Source organism: Zosterops lateralis (assembly GCF_965231275.1).
Source record: "Zosterops lateralis genome assembly, chromosome: 7".
Lineage (NCBI taxonomy): Eukaryota > Metazoa > Chordata > Aves > Passeriformes > Zosteropidae > Zosterops > Zosterops lateralis.
This window is the reverse complement of record NC_139767.1, coordinates 14,576,682-14,599,450: the sequence shown is the minus strand read 5'-3', so window position 1 is coordinate 14,599,450 and position 22,769 is coordinate 14,576,682. Positions and strand designations below refer to the sequence as shown.

General features: G+C 41.6%; 2 long non-coding RNA genes across 2 annotated transcripts; one reads left to right on the top strand and one right to left on the bottom strand.

The window, feature by feature from the left end:
- Positions 1-2,540: 2,540 nt before the first annotated feature.
- On the bottom strand, positions 2,541-18,816 carry LOC310911296. The gene is made up of 3 exons (XR_014590484.1): positions 18,420-18,816; positions 12,603-12,700; positions 2,541-5,682 (listed from the first exon to the last, which is right to left on the bottom strand). It is a non-coding gene; the product is annotated as an uncharacterized lncRNA (long non-coding RNA).
- On the top strand, positions 8,204-19,511 carry LOC310911298. The gene is made up of 3 exons (XR_014590485.1): positions 8,204-8,226; positions 19,100-19,268; positions 19,414-19,511. It is a non-coding gene; the product is annotated as an uncharacterized lncRNA (long non-coding RNA).
- Positions 19,512-22,769: the final 3,258 nt, after the last annotated feature.

The window sequence follows — 22,769 nt, the reverse complement described above, 5'->3', positions numbered from 1 at the left end:
GGATGAATCCCGGTTCTGGGACTGCTTTGGGGACTTACATGATGTATGTGTCTGACCTCAGCTCCTCTGGCTGTTCACCTGTGATTTTACAGCCTGTCTTTTCTCAAGCTGCTGTGCAAAACAGAAGCTTTCCCCCCTGAGGACTCCGGGTTTGTGTCATCCAGAAATACACATCTCACCACACATCACTTGGGCTGCTGTTGCTGCAGCCCATCCTGGCCCTTCTAGGGACGTTCTTCTTGTCCAGTCTCTGCTTGATATTCTCAGCCAGAGAAGCTTTCTGGAAAAGAGCAGTCCCATGAGCAGTTTCCTAAGGGTTTACTTGTGTATATTTGTGTCTGCTGAGCTGCAAATTCTGTTTAAAACAATTTTTCATGAACAGGGCATTCAGAACATCCCTCTCCAAAGTGGCCTCCTGAGTTTCTTGCAAGGGGTGGACTCTTACTCCACATCTCTTGTTGAGGTCATTAATAGACCTCTCCCCTTTCCTGTGAAATGCAGGAACTTAATTTTATGTCTTCTCTTCTAAACAGGGTAGAAATAAATCAGAGGCTCAAGAGCAGCTTGGGAAGGAGGGGGAAAAGGTGATGGTTAGCACAGATCCTGGTTTCCTTAGGAAAACAGCCCAGAAACAGGATGAAGGTATATATAGAAAGAGGCTTGCAGTTTTATCTCCTTTATGATAAAACAGTGCCATGGAAAGTAGCTGGGTACAGGGAAAGTGGCTTTTCGGGACGTTAAGTTTCCTGCAGTGTCCAAGCAGGGACAATGTGTTTTTTAGCTGGGTAAAAGAGCTGTTCCAAAAGGCCTTTCCTCCCTTCCAAAGCCTCACAGCCCCTCCTGTGTTTCTGAGATTTCATCTAGAAGGAAACAAAAGAAGCAAACACCAGACCCAGTGTGCTAACTGAAAAAGATATTTTTTCAGTCAAGCAGATGGTGAATAGAAACCTGCCACAGAAACCAGCTTACGCAACCCTTCCCAGCCCGTGTGTGCCTGGTAAATACAAACTGCCAGAGAGAACAGCCAGATAGAGCTGGGCACAACAGCTCCTGCTATTAAAACACAGGACCAGTGACCCCAGGAGCACACAGAAATTTATAATGAACTGGTGAAGGAGACATAAAAGTGCAAACACAGTGATGTCACCCGAGGGCTGTTCCAAGACACTACAGTTATGGCTTCTGTTCATTTGTAGGGCCCCCCAAACCCTATGAATCACCAGCAGTGATATGAACAAGCCTTGTGTGGGAGCACAGGTCAGCCAGAGGTAACAGTGGGGGCTGCTGGAAGCTGCACAGGCTGTGGCTGGGCTGGAGGCATGGGGAGAGAGAGCAAGGCAGCCTCCTCCTGGCTCTGCTTCTGGGTACAGGGAAAAGCTGTAGAAGGAAAGGTGAGGAGGCCAAGCTGCATGGAAAGAGGAAGATGGTGAGGCTGCAGAGAGCATGAGGCAAATCACCACTGTGAAGGTGGGATTGCCACAGCCAGGTGCCACAGCGCTGTGCAGGGAACAAGCCACAAATGCACTTCTGGAGCATGCTGATGCCAGGTGAACATCAGATGGCACTGAAACCCAAGGCACAATATCTTTGGCTTGTCCTGACTCCTTCCAGCAGGATGGCCAGGAGATGTGTGAGGACCAGGGCAGCTGAAGGAGAAGAGGCAGCCCAGATATTTGTCCATCTCCTATGTTAGAACATGTTAGAAATTAATTATGTGGATTAATTTTTTAGTACAGGGACCTGAGTTATAATACAGGATTTAATGTTGGATGGCAGACAACTTCAGCGGGGATCTTCAGTGATTATGTTTGCCACCTTCAATTTATTCAGGCCTCACCTAAAAATTGTGGGTATTTCAGAGGATAAGTGCTGTTCAAAGCTGGTTTAGCTCATCTGAATCTGTTATTATATGTAGGAAAATATATATAAAGTTTGAATTTTTCTGAGATGTTAGAGAGTATTTTCTATAGATGGGATAACAGGATCCAGTCTGACAAAGACTGGCATTTGAGTTTTAGATACTCTGAACAAACCCATTGATTTTACTGCTAGTTTTCTAACTCTCACTTCTTTTTCCCCTAGATTTAAAAACTTTTATTTAAAACAGTCACTTGAGCCTCTCACATGGGTTGCATATACTGACAGCAACTCTCCTGTGTCCACATCTTTCCTTGTAGAATCGTATTTTTGATTGACTTTCATACAGCAGAAGCTCCCAGAGGATTTCATTGAACCATATGGGTCCTATCTTTTGACATAACAATTATTGCCTGATAATAGCACAATAGCAATAGCAGCATGTTTGGGAATCAACAGTGAAATACTAATGAATGTTAATGCATTGTTTTAATTTACTGCATTTGTTTTGTTGATGTACTTATTAACCTTCAGGTCTGTGGTTAATAAGGCATTCTATTTTAAGGTATTATTATCTGGGGGAAGAAGAGAAAAACAACACTGATGAAGTTAGACCATTTGTTCTTCATTTCATTCACACTTTGATTGGTAATTGACAGCAGATTTAACCACTGACCCATAGACTGAAGGGATATTGATATAATTTTAATAACACAGCGAGAGAAGGAGAATTTGAAAAAGAGAGAGCATAGCTGTTTTTAGCATTGCAGAGGCCAGTATGGCCAGGAATGCCACACATGACAGGAGGCAGCCCAAGGACTGCCCTGGTCACATGAGCCCTGCACTGTGCCCAGCAAAGCCAGTGGCCACGATGGCCCAACTGCAGGACAAAACCACCAGCAAGGGGAGCACAGGCCTGTTCTGCAGTGCACAATCACTTCCCACGGGGAAAGGCCTCTTCCTCCCTGCTTTAAATTATGCCCTCCCAATTCTGCTGCCATTTCATTGCCATTCTTTCTGGCTGCTCTGGTCACACTGATGTATGTATGGCCTGTTCACATGCACTCAGCTCGGTTCAATTAACTGGCATAGGATTTGGGAGCTCTCAAGAGAGAACAGAGGAATTTCGCTGGGAAAAGAAATAGCCTTAATGCTCCTTCCTCTCATCCCCCTTTCCAGAAAACTTTTCCACTCTGGATGAGCTTTATGGAAGTACACAAGTGATACATTAAAGAATACAACTTTCACTGACAATTGTCAAGATTCAAGCTTCTAACATATTCTGGCCTATTTGAAAATTTTCCTCTTAGTAACTTCTATTGCCATGGTAAAGAAAGCAGCATCCTCATCTACATTAGCAAGGAAAACACCCTGAAAAACTGGAAATATTTCCAAGAACAAACTGTGTGTATCTGTCAGAGGTCTTGCTCCACCTTAACAACCTTGCTCAGCCTCATCTGTGACCCCCACACCCCCTGCCTGGGCCCTGTTTAAGCACAGCCAGAGATCACTGTTCCTTTCTTAGGGGATGCTGTAAACGCTGTTCTCAGCCCTAATGGTTTTCTGCCTTTGCACTGTCCACAACCCTACCAAGAGGAAAGTTGAACCTCTCCAATGTTTTGGAGAGAAATGGTAAGGTAGAGAACACCTTCACAATTTGGTTTCCTAAGTAAATCCCCTTTCTTTATGGGTACAAAGCTTGCACTTTAGGTCTTGAATTGTATACTTACGGTGTGTTATTTGAAACAGCTAAAGCACACTTGGCTTGCATTAGAATTTGGATGTCCAATACACTTGAGTTAATTTGGAGACCTCTCTTTGAAGTTTTCACTGCAATTTCATCAACAAAATGCATTCAGTGTTTGACTCTCATATGGAAGTAGACCTTGTGTACCCAGGAGAAAGTTATGCTTTTTTTTTCCCTTTTTTTTTCTTTTCCCCATTAAGATTTCTTTTTAAAGTTTTATTTCAAAGAAAAGAAAAATTCCTTGCATGTAGGATGAGGGGCCTGGGTTTTATATCAGTGTTTATAGAAGTATATGTGCATATGAAGCAGAACTTGCCATTTCCTTCAGTTCTTATAGTAGGGCAGCTGAAGGAAGGGGAAGAAAACAAGTAACAAAGCTAGGAGGGCATTTCAGTTCATTTAATCTCTAAGATGCTTTGGATACTAAATGTTGTCTTTTCTGAAATGGGAAAACTATATTCCTGTTAAATCAGGTAACCCTGAAAGAAGATATTTTCCTTTGCCCTGTGTCTGTATTCAGTTGTTTCTCTTCAGGGACCATGACTGCACACCCCTCTCTGCATCTCTCTGGGCAGAATCTGTGTCCTTGTCTTAAGCTTAGAAGCTTCCCCTCAAAGGCTGTGCTTGAACAATAGCCTCAGATTTTACACTGAGACTGCAAAGTTTTGGGACATGAGCACATATTCAGTATTCATCTGTGGGCTAAATAACATGCCTTGGGAATATCAGAGCCCACCAATCTGTTAGTGACTTTATTCATACTGAGATTTTTATTTCTGTTCACAAATGCCAGCAAGAGAATGAACATGGTGGAACAGAACCACTGTATTCATTACAGTGGACTCTCTTTTTGTATTATCCCATCTCATTCCTATTTCCTCTGAGGCAGCTGTTTATTATATACCCTGCTGGTCCAATTAATGAGAAAAACAAGTTCTACTTGTGCTGACTAATGCAGAAACCCCACAACTTTTCAACAGCCACAGTGGGAAGGAAAGGTATCCATGTGCTCTGTCTCTTTGAACCGGGATAACTGCAAAAGTGTTGGCATTTCGTCTGTGCTCAGGAAGTCCACCTTAATCCACACAGGTTTCCATGAAAAACAGTTATTTTGTCAAGTTACCATTCTTATTACAAATACAACTACCCTTCAAAAACTTTAGACATAATATAACTATAAACAGATATACTGGTTCAGAACACAACTATAAAATATTTAGTAACCTATTTTCCCCATAAATTAATTTAAAAGGAAATGCACAAATATCTCCTTTGAAGGTTTTTTTTTCCTTTAAGCCTTTTAGGTATGTGCATTATAGAACTACCACCTCACTCTTTTCATAGGTATGCACACAGTATGTTGCTTTTTCTTCAAAATCCTTGATTCCTTGGAACTTGTATTGATCCATGGAAGAGAAACATCTACAATTCAATAGGGTTTTCTTGTAATTCCTTATTCATTTCCACCTAGATTCCAGTGTCTGTCCTCTACACAGCACATGGAGCACAGGCTGGCACAGCATTCTTTCATCACTGTTCAAAGTATCCTCCAGGTATTTGAAGATCTGACCTGCATCAAACAATTGCAGTGCAGTGGTTTTATTGATTTGCTCTATGATGTGCCAGGTTGACTAGGGAAACATACAAAGGATCACTTCACAATGCTTAGAAAACAGACAAATATATCAGTATAGACCTCAGATAACACTAGAAATGTAGCCCCATGTCTATTTCCCCTGCCATTAATTTTTCCTCTTGTTAGGACTGGGATGTATAGGTTCCTTAACTGTGCTCTTTTGTGCACAGAATTGTTTGCTTTCTGCTTAAAAGTTTGACAAAGAAACATTAGTCCAAATCTCTGGATAACTTTGAATAAGATAGTTGATGTGTGGATTTCAGGTACATCACACTGCAAAGGATAGGCATCTTAGTGAAGACCAAACCTTAAGTTTCTTGCATTTTCTTTGAAGTCTAGAAGGAAGTGAGTAGTCCTGGTGTTTGAGACAGAAGCCTGCTGTTTAGCAACTCCTCTGCATGTTTATGCTGCTCAGTAGTTGGACTCTTCCCACTCCTTCACCCTGTGAGAAATTGTGTAGGAAAGGATGGATCACTTACTGCGTTTTGCTGTGTAACTGCACAAGCTGCTCCACTCATACTGTGCTCACTTGGAGAAACACCTGAGAGCAGCTCTAAGTACAAGACAGCTGAGGTTTGTTAAAAACCAGTAAAAGGGTTTAAAGCTCCACTAGCTGAAATGGATTAATGCAGGTTTAAACTTCCAAGGTAACCAAGTGTTACAAAACACAAACCAGTATAACCAGTGATATTTTGTAGAACTGAAGTCATTAGAAGGAAAAAAGTCTAGCCAAAAAACCATCAAGAGTGTCATTATCAAATGGATTGATAAGGCTCTTGTCCATCAGAAAGGGATGTGACAATGTACAGCAGTATTTTGTCATTCACATCTCAAAAAACCAAAACCTGTTCTTGCAGTGCTGTGACAATTCTCCATCATTGCTATATATTAGGAACAGAAGTCACAATTTTCACAGCTTTCTCTGGAGCAGGCAAATAAAACTGGGTGTATTTATAGTCTCTTGAAGAATACAGGCACTGATATGTAAAGTGCAGTTGGTGATTCATGGAAAAGTGATAAACATTAATTTCAAAACAATGGTATGGAATGTTCTCATTGTGCTCCCTTTAGCTGCCTTTTCTTCTATCTTGCCTCTTAGTCATACATCCTGAAACACCCCAAGATCTTCCCTATGGCAGGATCTATTTGTGTCATGTATATCAGTATTCTTTTTAGCTTACTTATGTTCTTAATATTATCCATATGAAATAATAATTGCCTATGAAATAATAATTCTGTCTCTAAAATATGCATTTGTGATCATCTCCTTGGACATGCCAGTAGACCAAATCACAAAAATTGCTACTAGCCTAAGTGACACCTGCTTTTGCAGTTTTACAGAGCTATAGGAGCTCTAGACGAGAAGATTACTTTTAACCTCTAACTGTTGTTTTTGTACTGCAGCTCAGGGATTTTTTTTTCCCTTTTTACTGCCTGTGACTTGTCTGTCTTGAATAAACATAAGCTGCCAGAATGGACAAACCAGATTCTTTTTTAAGCATTTAGTACTGTGAAAAAGATGGTTGTATTCACTTGAACTCATTTCCTGAAACATTATATAACTTTTTTTGTTTAGTAAAGATAAGAGGCAAAACACAGTTGGTACTAATCTCTCCTCTAAATTAAAACAATGAGGACTTTGGCTCTACAGTAGAAAAGGGGGAAGTTAGAAACTGTAATTCTTCAATTCAACCATAATTTCATCCTTTGAGTTGCCAAAGAGCTGTCACTAGTGTACTCTTCTGAGCAAATGATTATAGGTGAGGATTTAGAAAAGGGTATGGGAGGACTTTTTTTTGTTGCTGTTTCAAAAAATGAGAATTGGCAAGTATAAGATGATCTGATTCATGTGGGATTAGAAGCTACCTTTGTGTGCAGCCTGCTCAGGAACCTGGGTCCCTGGTTGATGGATGAAAGCATCTGTGAGGGAGCACATGCAGACCCAGGGAATGTGCTTTTGAGTACCTTTTTGCAGTGTCTTCTCCCTGGTGAGAGGGATAAACGGTCCTTTCTGAATCTGGAAGAAATTTTTTGAACTCTGGATTTCCTGTATGAATGCTCTCACTGCTGAACAAGGAGCTGCAAAGACCCTTCCCTATCCTCTCTTCCGTGGTTAAGGCATAAATTTTCTTTTGTGCCAAACATGTTAGTTTCCATTTCTCTCAACCTCATAACACAACGTCTGTAAGTAAGGTATGGTATGGCCTCGGATGATTTTTATTCACTGGATGTTACTAAAAGCTTCTCTTGAGTCAGTCCCAAGAAGTTATATTTTCAGAACAATTTTAATCTGTTCTCTGATCAAAACAGGTTCTATGTAGCTCGAATAATAGTATCTGGGCTGAATATGCTGAGATATGATTGATATGGCTGTACCAATTAAGGATGTGGCTTTTCCCTCCCCAGCTATATCAAGGCAGAGTAACTTTCTGATAAAACATTTCCCTGAGAAGCACACTCAGAAATGCTAATTAAACTGTTAATAGAAAACTTAGCAGGAATTTTTGGCCTTGGGACTGAATTGTCCTGCACAATACCAGTTAGAGATAGCTGCACAAGAGTCCTGGGTTGTGCTGTATTTGCATTAGAGTAGTCTGCACGATGGCTCTTTCTCCAGTGCAAAGCTGGAATTGGCAAGGTAAGGAAGGAAGTCCTTTAGTGAATACAAAACCTGTGGCTTGCTTTCCATGTGATGTTGAGATCCCAGTAAACAGGAGCAGACGGATCATCTGTCTGCTGAAGCATGAGACTGGTTCACACCACTTGACTCAGGATTTAATGAGTAACTTCACAAATGTTAATGAATGTAGAAATGTAGTCTTCTTCTGGGTACTGCTGTGGGCTGGATTTGGCTGCTTGCTGCATCCAAAAATGTACCTGCAGAGGGTTAATGCAGTTCTAGCAGTGAGCTGTGCTTGTTAATTGCAACCCTTTGCCCTCCTGAGTCTGTGCCACTTCCTGAACTTGGATCGGAAATGACAAGGAGGTAATTGTTTAGGTGAAAGCTAATTACATTATTATTGTATGTTCACTGGTCAATAGTATGTACTGCTTGTCATAAATAATGGTGTTGGAAAGGAGTGCCTGGATCAATTCAATTCACCCTCAACATCAAGCAGCCTATTTTCATTCTTGCTGTGTGTGCATACAAAGCAGCAGGCTCATTCCTCCAGCTCTGTTATCTCCCTCCATGTCAGGGCTTAGAGGGAGGAAGACAGCAGAGCAGCAAGACCTGCTCAAATACATGCAGGTTTGTTTGGAAGGAGAAGCAAGGATCCTGCTGCCCTTCAGTGTGAATTGTGAAAGGAGTTATTTTTATCACAAAGAGCTTGCATAAAAATATATTTGTAAGCATCTCTATTGTTTGTGAACAATGGAATACAGCAAATAATGGAGGGAAAGTTATGAACGAATGGGTGTAGGTCTTATTTCTGCTCAAACTGGGGTTTTTTTAGAGATATGAAACTTGCATATTGCAGCAGAAGGATGTTTTTTTTTCTTAGGACTTGCCTTCCCACAGCAAATTAAGAATCTGTGCCAGAGCCTAGCAGTGATAGTTGCTATGTTTTAATGACCCCCAGAGCTTATGAACTCTGGCTACAAAAGAGGATTTCTAACATTTTGGTGGAAAAGATATGAGAAGATTATGGGTGCCAGTGACACATCAGTAGTGTGCAATGATATTAACCACTGCTCATTGGCACTGGGGAACCCTCTTGACACAGGTGCTTTTTCAACTTGGAAGAGATGTTTGTTAACATGGCAATCTTGTGAAATTTCTCAGGTATATGAAGTAAACAGCACCTTCAGACAATGCAAAATCACAAGATTATGGGTGCCAGTGACACATCAGTAGTGTGCAATGATATTAACCACTGCTCATTGGCACTGGGGAACCCTCTTGACACAGGTGCTTTTTCAACTTGGAAGAGATGTTTGTTAACATGGCAATCTTGTGAAATTTCTCAGGTATATGAAGTAAACAGCACCTTCAGACAATGCAAAATCACTTTGGGTATGCACAAGTATAAACTATGGCACTTTCCATACCACTTGTATTTTTTTTCCTGCAGGAGAAGTGAGAGCTGGGCAAACCATGTCAGTCCTTATTTTTGTACCTCTTTTACTTATCTATGAGCTGTCTTCCCTCTGTGCTGAAGGGATCCCAACAGCCAGGATGAGGGGTCATAAATATTCTGGGATAAGGTGACCCCTTGCAATAGCACTTCTCCTCTCTGTCTGTAGGGAACCCTTCTTGTCTTTTCCAAGTAATTTAAGTATTCCCACCTAAGCCCTTCACATTAGATATATATTGGGCAAAATGTGCAGTATTTTAAGGGATAGGAGTGAGGCAGGTTTCCTCAGGGGTAACTGAGAAGACTTTCAGTTTTGGGGCATGCTCTGTAGTTATGTGCAAGTACTCAGCAGTAATTTTGGTCTCAAAAGCCTGAAACCTGGGGTTCTGAGGACCAAAATCTTTCATTGGGCAGAAGTGTGAGAATCTCAAACTCACAAAAAGTCACCTTGACTTTTGTTGATGTTGCTTACTAGCTCATTCCTGCATTATCATTAGGGGAATTCCCTACGGTGACAGCCTCCAGTTTTGGCACTTTTCCCTTCCACTGTAATTTTTTATTCGCTATTTTTGGTTCTTTTTCCTATTCTTGATTAGCCTTCCAATTATTTTTTCCATTTGTTTCCTCACTTTCTGTATCAAAAGTTAACATCAGAATCATTGTAGTTAGACTTTAAGAGCCCAGTAATTTAAGAGTATTGTTACTGTTTTCAGATGAAATCTGGATTTATATGACGATGTGCTGGACCATATACTAGTCCACAGTGGGTCATTTTCATAAACAGATGCATCAGGATCCTGCTGAGTTTGTTTTTGTTCTGTTTGTATAATGAAAGGTTAGGCACCAAATAAGCTTTTTGGAATTAGTTGGAACTGCTGAAGTAGAACAGATACCCAATATCAGTGCCCTACATTTCCAGGTGCCTGTGTGAAATCAGATATGCTGGGTCTCGAGAAGACTTTTGCAACCTGCGTAGAGCATTAGGAAAGTAGGATTGGATGTCATAGGCCAAACTGAAAAGAGCTTGTTTGTTGTGAGAAGTGATGTTGCATTTCATCTGGTTGCTCCTGTGTTGCTTTTATATCCTAGTTCAGTCTACAAACGGCCATGAGGCCCTCAAAGGATTGTCTTATGGGCTGTTTGCTGCCCTGCACGAGTTTCATATGGGGAATTCAAGTACTTTAGAGGTATCAATTGGAAAGGCACAGCAGAAGAACAGGATTTCAGCTTGTAATCACATTTGAGAGTGATTGCAGCCCTAGACCTGTAACAGCAGATCCTGCTCTGTTTGTTTATCCTCGAGGGGTTCAGATAGAGCAGTTTGTGATACCTGCTGATGTCAGGAGAGGGTACAGGGGTGGTGCAATGTTCACAGAGCTCACACAGTACTGGCAGTGAGGAAAGCAGGTGCATTTTGAAGGCATGTAGGTGAGGTTAATGCTAAAAAATTGTCCCCCTGGATAAGAAACAAGTTAGCAATATAAAAAACTTTAGCAAGATAAAAACTTACCTGCCTGGGAAAGCCAGTTGTGCAATGTGTGTGTTTTAATGTTGCTTATATAATGCCCATCAGGAGCTAATTTTGATTAATGTAAACATAAGTGGCCTGTCTTTGGTTTGGAAGTGAATTCAGCTGAAATATCAGCTTCTGTGGGTTCTGTTTCTAGTCAGGTAAAGGTGTGAACTGCTGTTCCTTCTACTCTCCGTGAGGAGAATATTGCATGTAGACTTTCTTTAGTAAATACAAAAACAAGTAAAAGGATGTGAAGCTTTTAGCCTGCCACCAGTAGGTCTGACCCTTATCCTTCATGCAGCCTTGAATTCACCTGATATGAAAACCAAGGATTTTCTCTGCAGTCTTATAGAAGAGCTGGAATTTTAACACCTTTTTTTTCCTCCCCATGGTGAAATATGCCCTTTAGTCAATGAAAATAAAGCTTAAAATTATTGCAAATGTACTTTTATCTGAATGTCCCAACTAAGAAACACACACCTGAATTTTTAGGATCTGATGCCTGATAAATTGTTGGAGTGGTTCATGTGCAGAGCTGAGCAAACTGTCTTGGGTTTTGGAGTGTTTTTTTGCTTAGCTTGGCAGAACAGATTAGTGGAAGAGGAAAGGATGTCTCTGGTTAGCTGAAATATTTCACTTTTGTTTCTAAAGTGTGTAGCCATTTTTTAAAAGTAGCCAAATTTTCGAATAAATACATATAAAATTTAAAAAGCAGTTAAAAGTGCTTTGTAGTGCTATGGGTTTTGGTAGATTATTTTTAAAGAAACTATTTCACAGAGATGTGTAGGGAAAAGAGTACTGCTGCTGTCTTTCACACTCAAATTGAAAATTAAGGTAAAATCTGTCCTATGTTTTAGCACATAAACTGCTGTGACAACTGATATTTTAACTGTATTCATGTGCTTTGGCATGTTTCAAGTTTCTTTGCCTTATCATGCAAAACCCCTGTTAAAGAATATTAAATCTAATTTCCTTGAAATAATTTCTTTAACAATAGCTATACTCTGAAAGCAAGTGTATCAACTAATTGTACTTTTTACAGATAATTTTTTTGGGTTTTTTTATGAAGTCATACTAATGCTTTAAGACTTTCCAATGAATTTAGGGTTTAACCTAGGAATGGCCTGACTTGCCATACTGTGGGAAGAAGGGATAGCAGACAAGTCTTGGAGTGAGAAAATAATTTAAATGCTAATAAATCTGGCCCAAGCAAAGGTGTTTACCAAACAGACATGAAGGGAAGGAATGTAGTTTGGAATTACAATGAGAGATCAAAAGATGTCTGAAACAGGATTGCAAAAGGAAGTTAAAATATCTATGTTAAAGTGTAATTAATTTAATTAAAGGTTTTGTAAAACAGATACAGAAGTAGGCACAGAGGTGGATGAATATTTGAGATGAGCAGCTGATGTAATGTTCAAACATGTTCATAAAAATATGGCAGCTTTTCTCCGCCAAGAATGAGAGGATTTTTTCACTATAACTACAAAGTGCTGATCTGTGGAGACAGAGAAGGGCTAGGCAGAGACACACAGGGATTCTTGAGAGGTTTTGCCAGAATTTCCCTCATTGCTGGCGTGTCTCAACTGAGCTGGGGCAAACTCTTGTTTATAAAAAGACACTTCTCCTGTCTGCATCTCCTGGTGCAAGGCCCCTCAAAATGAGCTGCTAAAGAGTTGTCTGACTCTGCTGGAAGGAATGCACCTGGGAACACAGAGAAGGGAGTTTGGCTTACATCAGAACTGGAATTGGTACTATTTGGCTTCAGCTCACCTGACTATGAGAAGCAGACTGATCCAACACCTTTCTTGGTCATCTCTGAAAGGTGCTCTAGAGGTGGTTGTGTCCAAAGTCAGGGACAGTGGTACCTCCTGTGCATGAAAGAAGAGCTGTGAGTGCATCCTCCTCGAATCATCAGTTTCACTTGGTATTTTGTGGCTCACTTTAGTGCAGCTGTGACCCAGGACAGGGAGGGTTCTACTCCTGCAGTGCAAGGACAAGAAAATATTTGGCCATACTCTTGCTGTTTGCATCTCAGCAGCTATTTTCAGACCAAAAACGATGTGTGTAAATCGTTTCACCCTCAAAGTGAGAAGAGGTAGCTTTGCCAAAATCAACAGCGGGTTTCAAAGCCTTCCAGGTTCCCTGGAACACAAAGGCTGACTCAGAGCCCTGACTCACCATCAGGAAGCAGGAGGAGGGGGGGAATCTCCTTATCTGCTTTCATATCTGGGGTGTGGGAACCAGTGGCGGGGTGGGGTGGGGAGGGGTTCGTGTTGGTGGGAGAATAGAGGAAAGGTTAAACATTATGACAGCTTCCACTTCTTTGGAAAGCAATTTGGGAACAGTCATCCTTTCTTATGTCCTTCATGGCAACTGGAATTGTTTTAATAGGCAAAGCATGGGAGCACTGCAGATCCATTGACAGCTGTACAGTAAATCAGTCTCTGGGTGAATTATTCATGTGCAAAGAAATGGATTAATTTCTAAAGTTTTAGAAGTGATGAGAGTAACTCCAGGCACACGGGGAATTGTTGTTGTTAAGTTAGAGATGGCTCTGGGCTCTGTCATTCCCTTCTGCCTGCTGCTATTTGCTGTCACTGACTTGTGAGTGAAATATTACAGTGCTTTTGCACCTGACTTTCAAAAGGCAACTTTTGTGTCTGGATAGCAAAATGAGAACTTTCACTGGGGCTTTTTAAAAGCAAAAAGGTGCTCCAAGTCCTGGGATATTACCAGTGAATAATGAGGCACAGCATCTCTCTTGGCAAAGGTGCTGAAGGATGCAGAGACTTGCCTGCCTTAAGGCCTGTCTGCATTGTGTGCTTCTTTCAATCCTCCTTGGCTTTGAGAATAAATAGTTACTCCAAGCTTCGGAAGATACTTAATAATTTTGCCTTTCCCTTTGATTTTAGGCAACATTATTCAATTATTTCATGGCTTTCATTGTTTTTGGCTCTCTGACAAACTGTCCAGTGGCTGGTCAGCCCTCTGCCTGCAGCAGATGTTGCTGCATTGTTCTCTCATGGGCTGGACATCTCTTCCCTCGTAGCTCTGCAAAGGAAAAGGCTGTCTGACATCATTGCTTATGTCTCAGGAGGAATGACCCTCACTCTCTTGGCATGCCCTGGATGAGTTATGAGTGCTCAGAGTTTTCTTTGTGGCCTGGCTGGTGTTTTGCTTGCCGGGAGCTTCCCAGGTACCTGTCTCTTCCCAGACCCCTCTGCTAATGGGGCTGTGCCTCAGACCCATTGCCTGCCTGTGCAGGCTGGGCTTTCCCTTCCTTCTTTCCCTGCCTCATGCAGAAGTGTGTGTCTAGGATAAGAGAGGGTGGTGATTTTAAAAAACAAGACACCAAAGCAACATTTCTTCCTTCGGCTTGGCCCCAAAGAGACAGATGTTCCTGTGAAATGTCTGCTGTAGAGCAATCCAAAGAAGGAACTGCAGCTTGAACTGGTTTGGGTGTACCTGCACAAAATTAATTTGGCTGAGTAGCAGCTGAGCCGTGGCCCTGTGTGTTTGGCTCAGGCTGCCACACAGACTCTGCAGTTGGGGGTCATCTCTCCTGAAACAGCCCCTGGTGTGTTCCCCAGCCAGGCTGTGATGGGCCCTTGGGCACCCTTTGGGGCAGCTGCTCCCCTGGCTGCCCCTGCCAAGAGCTCTTGCTGACCCTGCTGATAAAAAGGAAGAGATAAAAGAGAGAAACAGGAGAGGAATGCCTGCTTTTCATACAGAACTCAGTTCAGCACTTTGTGATGCATTTTGCAGTTCTGTATGCTGGAACAAGCCAAGGATTTGCTGCTGTTGTGTTAGTAGTGGTCACAGAAAAGCAAACTCTGAATGGTATCATCTGTGTTTTTCCTCCATCAGGATTGTGTTTTGGATTGACAACACTAGAGATACCTACTCATTCTCATTTAGTGTGCATAAGTGCATGTGAGAATTCTACATTTATGTGTGTGTGTTTTAGACTCCATCTCTATAGTAGAATTCACTGAATAAAAGTATGTCCTTTCTAGCATAAAGTTAATTTTGTGAGCTGCAGTGCCCTCCAAGCAAGACACTCTGTCATGCTCTGTCCCAAGTATCAGTGTTTGCAGCTATTGGACTCCATTTTTGCCTACAGCAAAAAGCAGTGTACAGTCCTGTACCATTTTCCCTTTTTTTTAATTCAAATTTTTTACCAAAAAGAGTCCTGTTGAGAGCAAGAAGAAATATGCAATTTAAGAAAATAACTTTCTACCTTCTTTTTCAGGTCTTCCAGACACTTCCCTCTTCAAGTCTTATTTCTTCCTTTTCTTGATCCTTTGTTGAACATTATAATCCTGTGTTTATATCTGTCTGTTGCCACAGAAATAACTGTTGCAAACTAAGCTTGAAGTTTTCTTGAGGGATAAAGGAAAAGGTTATTCCTTGTGATTGTTTCATCTGTGTGAAAATAAAAAATCTCCAGATGGATTTCTCTTCAAAGGTCATGAATTCGAACTTCTCTACTCGAACATGAAAGAAGTAAGGTCCCTTCAGTGGCATTGCACTTCCCTCCCTTCAAACAGCAGGTCGGACACTGTGCTTCTGCCTCCTGCCTTCCCAACCTGCTCCAGCTCTGTCTCAGCAGGGCTGCAGGATGGCTCAAGCTTTCTGCTCATCACAGCTCTGTTATTGGTACCACAAACCACCTAAAAGCATCAATACTCCTTTCAGAAAGAGCTTAGGTGGTCAGTGCAATGTCAATCCCTCACTGCTCACCTGGGATTTGAATAGGGGCCCTGCCAGGGGATGTGAGGGGTGACTGTCCTGACCCCAAGGCCCTCATGCCTGTTTGCTTCTGAAAGTCCTTTTTTGTGTGCACTGCTGTGCTGCTCTGCCTTGGATACACCTTTTAAATCTAAAGCCAAGGTATTGCATTTGCCTTAATGCTCTTTTTGAGATGTGTTACTGCAAATAACCTCATCATTTAGATAAGGACGAGCTGTGGGGGGAAACCACAGCAGTATTTTTATTCAAATACAGGTAACACCTCACTTGTCTTTCTGCTTGTAAGAAGCAGTGAAAGGGAGTGGGGTTTTTTTGGGTTTTATTGGGGGGGGTTGTTTGTTTGTTTGCATTTAGCCTATTAAAAATGTTGTTTTTATGAAGGAGGGGGTTGTTTAATCTTCTTTTCCATTGTAGGGAGAAACAAAGCAAAGAATTGCACAAAACAATGCAAATTTAAAAGGAAGTATGAAGCCCCTTGGAAGGCTGCTTTACATCCAGTGTAGTGTGTGGAAACCATGGTCACCCTTGAGTAGAACAATCTCTGATTCAGCAGCTACTTAATCACATAGGGCAGTTGTAGCTGCACTACAGCTGAGCAGCAGCAGATTCTTTGCTAATTTTGGATAATTCTTGTCACTGAAAAGTAAACCAAGTCCCATCCTGGTAGGTATGTGCAGCTGTGAATAACCCTTTATATCACTGGTCTTTGTAGCACTATGTAATGAATCTTTCTTTTTCCCTGCTCTTTCCAGAGTTTTACTTCGTATCTTCTCCCTCATCTCTCTAATGAAACCCCACCAATTTTTTAACAGCTCACCTGTTCACTCTCTATTCTGTGCTACCTAAATCATTCCTTAGCATTTTTTCCTGAAAACACTTGAGGATCTATATCTGTGGGTTCAAAATTTCAATAGTTCTACACAGTTCAAAACTTCCTACAAACACATTCTCAGGTATAATAGCCATTATAATGCCAATATTAGTAAGCTCCATAGCCATTTAGAGAGTAAGTTAACATGCTGCATATGTGTCAGCTGAGGAATGGACTTTTTTTAAAGGTCATAAATAATTCAAAACCAAAACAAGCAATGAAAATGATCCCATGGTAAGCTAAACTTCTCCTTTATACTAGACCCAGATTTAACTCTCATTTTAAAATTGTCTGCATTGTAGCAACATGATATTCATGTAGAAACAATAAAGAAAACAAGAAATAGAATAATTTGAAAACTTGTATAAAAAATCAGTTTGTCACCTTGGATGGTCATGATAATCTGTTTGAATGTTCCTCTTCAGCTTTTCTTTGTTGCACTGTGTAACTTGACCAGTGGTTAAAACAGTGAATATATTTGAGTCAAAGTCCCCAAAGCACTGTAACCAGGCTCCTGTGATGGGTGCTACAATTTTGGGTCTGGGATGACAAAACTGCTGGAGGTACGTAACCCACAGGAAGAGCACTGCCCCAAAATGTTAGGTACTTTGTTGTTCTAGGCAAACTCATGCCCTAAGGTTTTATTTGTGTTCTTTTTTTGTTTTGGTTTGGGGTTTTTTTGCTCTGTATCTTGGTATTTCTACTTGTGAAAGTGTCATCAAATATTTACACAATGACAACATTGACAGAGATTGAACATTTTCAAAATCTTCCCCACATCCAGAAGTACCTGTTTAACTCTTAGTCTTTGCCTTGTGTTTGTGTCAGAGTTAGGAAGAAGAACCAAAAAGGAGGTAAGGAAGGATGAGAAGAGGGTAGAAGGACTGGGAGAAATGTGCAATGCTTCTGGTCTGGTTGCTTCAGCTTGTGCCCAGAGGCCTGTCCTTTTGCAGAGGAGAACATGGTTTTGCTGCTGAATTTGTATCCATAACCATACTGACTTTGAAATATCTCCCTACTTCCTGCGCTGGTCTTGGAAAAACAAATTGAGAGTGTTGGGAAACAATTGTTTTAGCACATGCTAGGCAGTAACAGTTGCTTTCCATAATTTTAAGTAATTGCTGAGCTCTTTGAGATGTGCATGTGTTCGGGTTTTTTTAAAGTACTGGCCTCTTCAAAAGTAGCAGGATGTTGGGATCCACACTGATTCCTCATTTGACTATCAGCCACAGATTTTTTTTTTTTCAGGAAGTTTTTGTCAGCTATGTCATAAAGACAAATCTGCTCTGACTTGATAAAAAATTAGTCTGAACACCAGCAAGTGTAAATGATGAGAAGCAGAGCTGGCTGGTCTCCAGCTCCCCTTCCTGTTTTCCTCATGAATACTGATTTTTGGGTAATGTCTGACTCCAAAGCAACTCTAAAACATCACAGTAGTGACCAAGTCCAACAAGGCCAGGTTTCAGTCTTGTCTTGTGTCTAGAGTGGGACAGATCTGTCGTTTCAAAGCCTGAGGTAAGTGCAGGATGAGACTATGACTCTGCCTGCCTGTTCCTAATGATCTGCTGTAAAGAAAACAGATGTTGAGTACAGATTTTCTTGGAAGCACACTATAGCAGTAATTTAACAGGCTGGAATTTGGTTACAGCATGCTGACCTTTAGCAAGCCTCTCATAATTTATAGTGGCTTTCTGGTTAAAAACTTGTTTGGATAAAACCTTCCTTTATCTCCATTTTTGAATCAAAAACCCTTAAATGAATGTGAAAATAAAGATTTTTGGGTTTTTGTTCCTTTATAGATTCAGTTTCCTAAGTATCTACAAGAAAATCAAAAGCAAATATTTTCTGGGATAATTAAAGCCAATATTTAAATAAGTCATGGAATAAGTCCTATAAAATATGCAGTTGGAAGTGAAAATTGAGGAAAAAATAATATGTTGCAAACCATAAATTGAAATATTTACCTCAGCTTGGAAAGCTCTGGGTGGATGATGTCTGACTCAAGGAGAGGCAGGAGGAATGCTCATTTCTGCTTCCTGGCCTGACTTAGCATTGACTTCTTGTAGAGCTGAGTTGTGGCCTGCAGCCCCTCCTCTGACAGAAGGTTGGTGCCTGGTTCTTTGAGGGTTGGCTCTCAGTCAGCACTCAGGGCCACCTGTTCTTGCCAGGGGCTTCTGTCCTTCTGCCATGGAAGTGGGAAGTTTGAAGCTGTACAGACAGGACCTGCCTGTCAGCAAGCAGTGGAGGGTGTCTTTTTCCTGTGGCTTCAGATGTTGCTGAGGTGCTGCTTGAACTCAAGATGTTAAACTCAGAGCAGAGATTAAATCATAAGCAGTAATCAGTGTGTTGCCCCCTAGACTGTGGTTCTGTCCCTAAATAGAAAACTCTGGAAGAGAATTCTAGTAAACATTTAACTTTTCCTCATTTAATATAGGGTAAATATTTTAAAATGCTTTTCTTGTGGATCACAATTGCCTTAATCATCTGAATTTTCACACTGAATCCCTGCAGAACGAAGTTGTGTCTTGGTTGCCCAGATTTCAATTTTAAATTCCTCTGGGAGCTTTAATTAGTGTTGTTCTAAGCAGGGAGGTGAGCACTGAAGATGCAGTGGAAATCATGGAAAACTTTTGTTTAATTTCAGTGGTTTAGATGTACCAGGCTGGTTTTCAAAATGCCACTTTCAACGGGATACAAAGGAGCCCTTGGCCCCCATGACAACTGGACTTTTATTACCAGGGGCACAACTTGTGCTTCTGCTCATGGGCATGGCTACTTACCAACCTAACAGTGCCAGCTCAGAGTATGGCAAGGTCAGTAATTCATTATTTTGTAAATTGTTTTGTTACGGGGGTTATAAAAGGTGTTTCATCCTTCAAGCCTGGGTCAGTTTGTCACAAAATACCCTGCGGTGACAAGAGGCTGAAAAAGGTGATTTTTAACTTCCTGTGCTTTCAGCAATAACTTCCAACTCCTATTTACAAAGCACAGAAGAAAAGAATCCGAGGAATGTACTCAATGGCTCTTGAGCGAAGCCCGGCTCCTTTCAATGGAAGTAACCAAGTAACGCTGAAAGCCTGAGCTCTGCCCTCCCCTGCCAGTGCAGGCGAGGGGCTGCCCTCCCCTCCCCTCCCCTCCCCTCCCGTCGAGCCCCCTCATCAGCACAGGACTGTAAGAACTCATGGATCCACTCCCTTTACAAGGGAAGGCAATCTACCTCCTTAAGTTGGAAGCATTAAAGCATTATTGTTCTGCATTCTTTTTGTGTTGCTACTGAAATTTTTGGGCATGCAAGAGTGAAAACTTACATTGTACAGAAATGCTGTGTTAGCTGAGAGCTGTTGTAAAAGGAGCTGCTGCATGTGCTGTTTCTGGGAGAGGAGCCTGGAATAGCAGGGCCACTGCTGTGCTGGCACAGGGAGCTTGCGCTGCTATGCCTGATGTGACCTTGAGGTCTTTGGCATACAGAGAGAGATGAACAAATTCGTTCTCTCTAACTGGGATTGAGTTAGGAATAGGGGCAATGGTTTTACATTGAAAGAGGGTAGAATTAGACTAGATGTGAGAGGGACTTCTTTACAGTGAGGGTGGTGAAGTGATGGAACAGGCTTACCAGAGAGCTGGGAGATGCCTCCAGCCCTGGAAACATCCAAGGCCAGGTTGGGTGGGGCTCTGAGCAACCTGTTCTAGTTGAAGTTGCCCTTGCTCCTTGCTGGAGAATTGGCCTCAATGGACTTTTAATGTCCTTTCCAACCCAAACCATTCTGTGATTCTAGAAAACAATAGGTTTTGCCTGTAATGGAGAATGGCCTGTAATAACATGGGAGTTTATATTTATTTAAGAACTTTAAAGTGCTTCATTTTTATATCTTAAGAAGTAGAAGAAACAGAGGAACATGTGACAAGCAAACACTTCAGTACCTGAAGTTCGATTTACATACTGCTAAAAATACTTAGCAGGGCTGGGAATGCTGCACAGCATGGGCTGGGGAGGTGTTCAGTGTGCATTGGAAACATGGGCAACCTTGTATGGACTTTGCTATGCGTGGTGTGGTAAGCTACAAAAAGGAGGGGATTTCACCCTGTGTAAGTAGGTGGGATCTCTAGTATAAATTGAATGTGATTCATTAAAAATATTTCAGTGAACTTGGGAGCATGTTAGGCCACTGTGAGAAATTTAATTGAGCTATAGGATAAGAGCATGCAAGATACACAAAGTCAGTTTGCCCAGGTTGGAGAATGTTGCAAACAGCCATACAAAGTGTACCTATAGCTATCTTTTAAAAGCTATTGCTGCTTTTGTCACGGTCTGAACTTAGCAAGATTTTTCACTGTTCAGAGAGATAATCTTCGTTCACCAAAAAATTAGCCAGGGTTAAGAAGTTTATGGTAATCTGTTCTTGGACTGATTTACTCCTGTTGGACTACCTGTGAAACTGCTGTCTAAGCTATAACATTAAGCAGAAGGATCTAAAGAAAACAGGATAAATTTATTTAATTGCCTTGCCAAGTTCCCTCTCTCATGCAGGGATTCAAATCCCTATGAATTATTTGCACTGCATATATGTGGGTTTACACCCAAGATATGCTCTGAAATAAGTTAACCAGACTTCTGTGTGGGCAGGGAGCAAGTTTTTCTGCTCTGCTTCCAAGTGTGGACAGTAGGATAATGTGCATCAGAAACCAGGACCCACATGAAATGAAATTGCAAGCTAGTTTGCTTCATTTGCATCACCTACCCCATGGATCATGGGGTACATGATAAATAAATACATAAATAACATAAATAACATAGGCAGAGTAAAATTATCCGCTGTCTGGAGGTGTCTGTGTAAAAGCATTAGCTGGTGCACAGTGGCTGTGGCAGAATGCATCAGAAATTCAAATTACCTTTCATAACACACGGAGTGTGATAGTTTTCACTGCATCTGTAGCATTGTCACGGCAGTGACTGAGACGTTGCCTTCACCAGAGGCCACGTTATTACCCTAAATAAACTTAACTGGAAACTCCAGTGTCACAAAAACAAAGTGAAGTTCATCTGGATCTCTCCCACTAATGCCCTTTGCAGCTGTGTCTAGGCAGTGAATCACAGAGGAGGAGCAGGAGGTAAGTGGAGAGCAGGAGCTCCTCCAAGGGGAGCTGACTGCTGGGCACAGAACCAGATCCCACGTGCTGGGGCCATTTGTGGTAGCTGCTCCTCAGCTGTGGTGGGTGAGCAGAGCTCAGGGAAGCAAAGCTCTGACAATCCCATTGCATTTGTGGTATCCATTTCAGAAGTGGCACAGCCATAGATAGAGCCTGGGCATTTGGCTCCCTGTGAGATCTGTTAGGACACTCCATAAGTGGCTGCAGAAAGTTGGGTCCTGTGTTGCTAAGCTCCTGGATAGACACAGATCCTTTCAAGTGAAGTACCCTACTGGTGCTATGGGAAGAACAGCCTTTGAAAGGGCAACATGGCAGAAGCTGAAAATTTGAAAAAAAAAGTGACGAAGCACGGTTAAACATTGTCTGGCCAAATTCTATTACTGAGATGTTAACAGAACTGTAAGGATGAAAATACCTAATCAGTCAGAGGAAGAGAATGCATTAAAAAACCACCTCTATTAACAGATTTTTAAGAAAACAAGGAGTGTGGGGGGGATGTTTTTGGTTAGTCCTTTGCCTGTCTTTCCTCCAGTGTTGGCTCATGTTTCTTGCTGGTTTGGTGTTTTGAGCATCAGACTTGTCATATTCTTGAAGCTTAAAAGCAAATGGGAAATTACCAGTCCCAGTCCAGACCTTATTTCATGTGCTACAATGCAGAGACAACCCAAGGGACCTTTAAGGTCAGTAAAACAGACATTCTTTATCCCTCTGTTTAGAGGGGTTTTTTTACTTACTTGCTCAGCCTCAGTGTTGGCAGCTGGCACTGTATGTATTTTATCTTGATCTTTGGCTTTACCCTCTATGAATGGTGAGTCCTATACTTCCTGTCTTTATCCTGTGCACTGAGGTCTGTAGCTAAAGGCAACTTACCTGTCACCAGATGGAAAAAAGAAAATACAAAAAAACTTGTCTAGAGCAGAGCACTGGTGTTTCTGAAGGAGTGCTCAGGTATAAAGACAGGAGAAACTGCTGAATGGCCTCCTTTCTCCCTGCCTGTCCCTTCTGCTCTCCCCATGCTGAATGAGTGCCTACATTGCTCACTCGTGCCAGGGATCTGATGCTGGCAAAGCCTGGCTCAGGACCTTGTGTTTCTCTTGCCCCATGTCTGGCTAACACAGTGTGTACCTGTGACCACATGCAGATGATGTGATATGGGTGATGTAGAC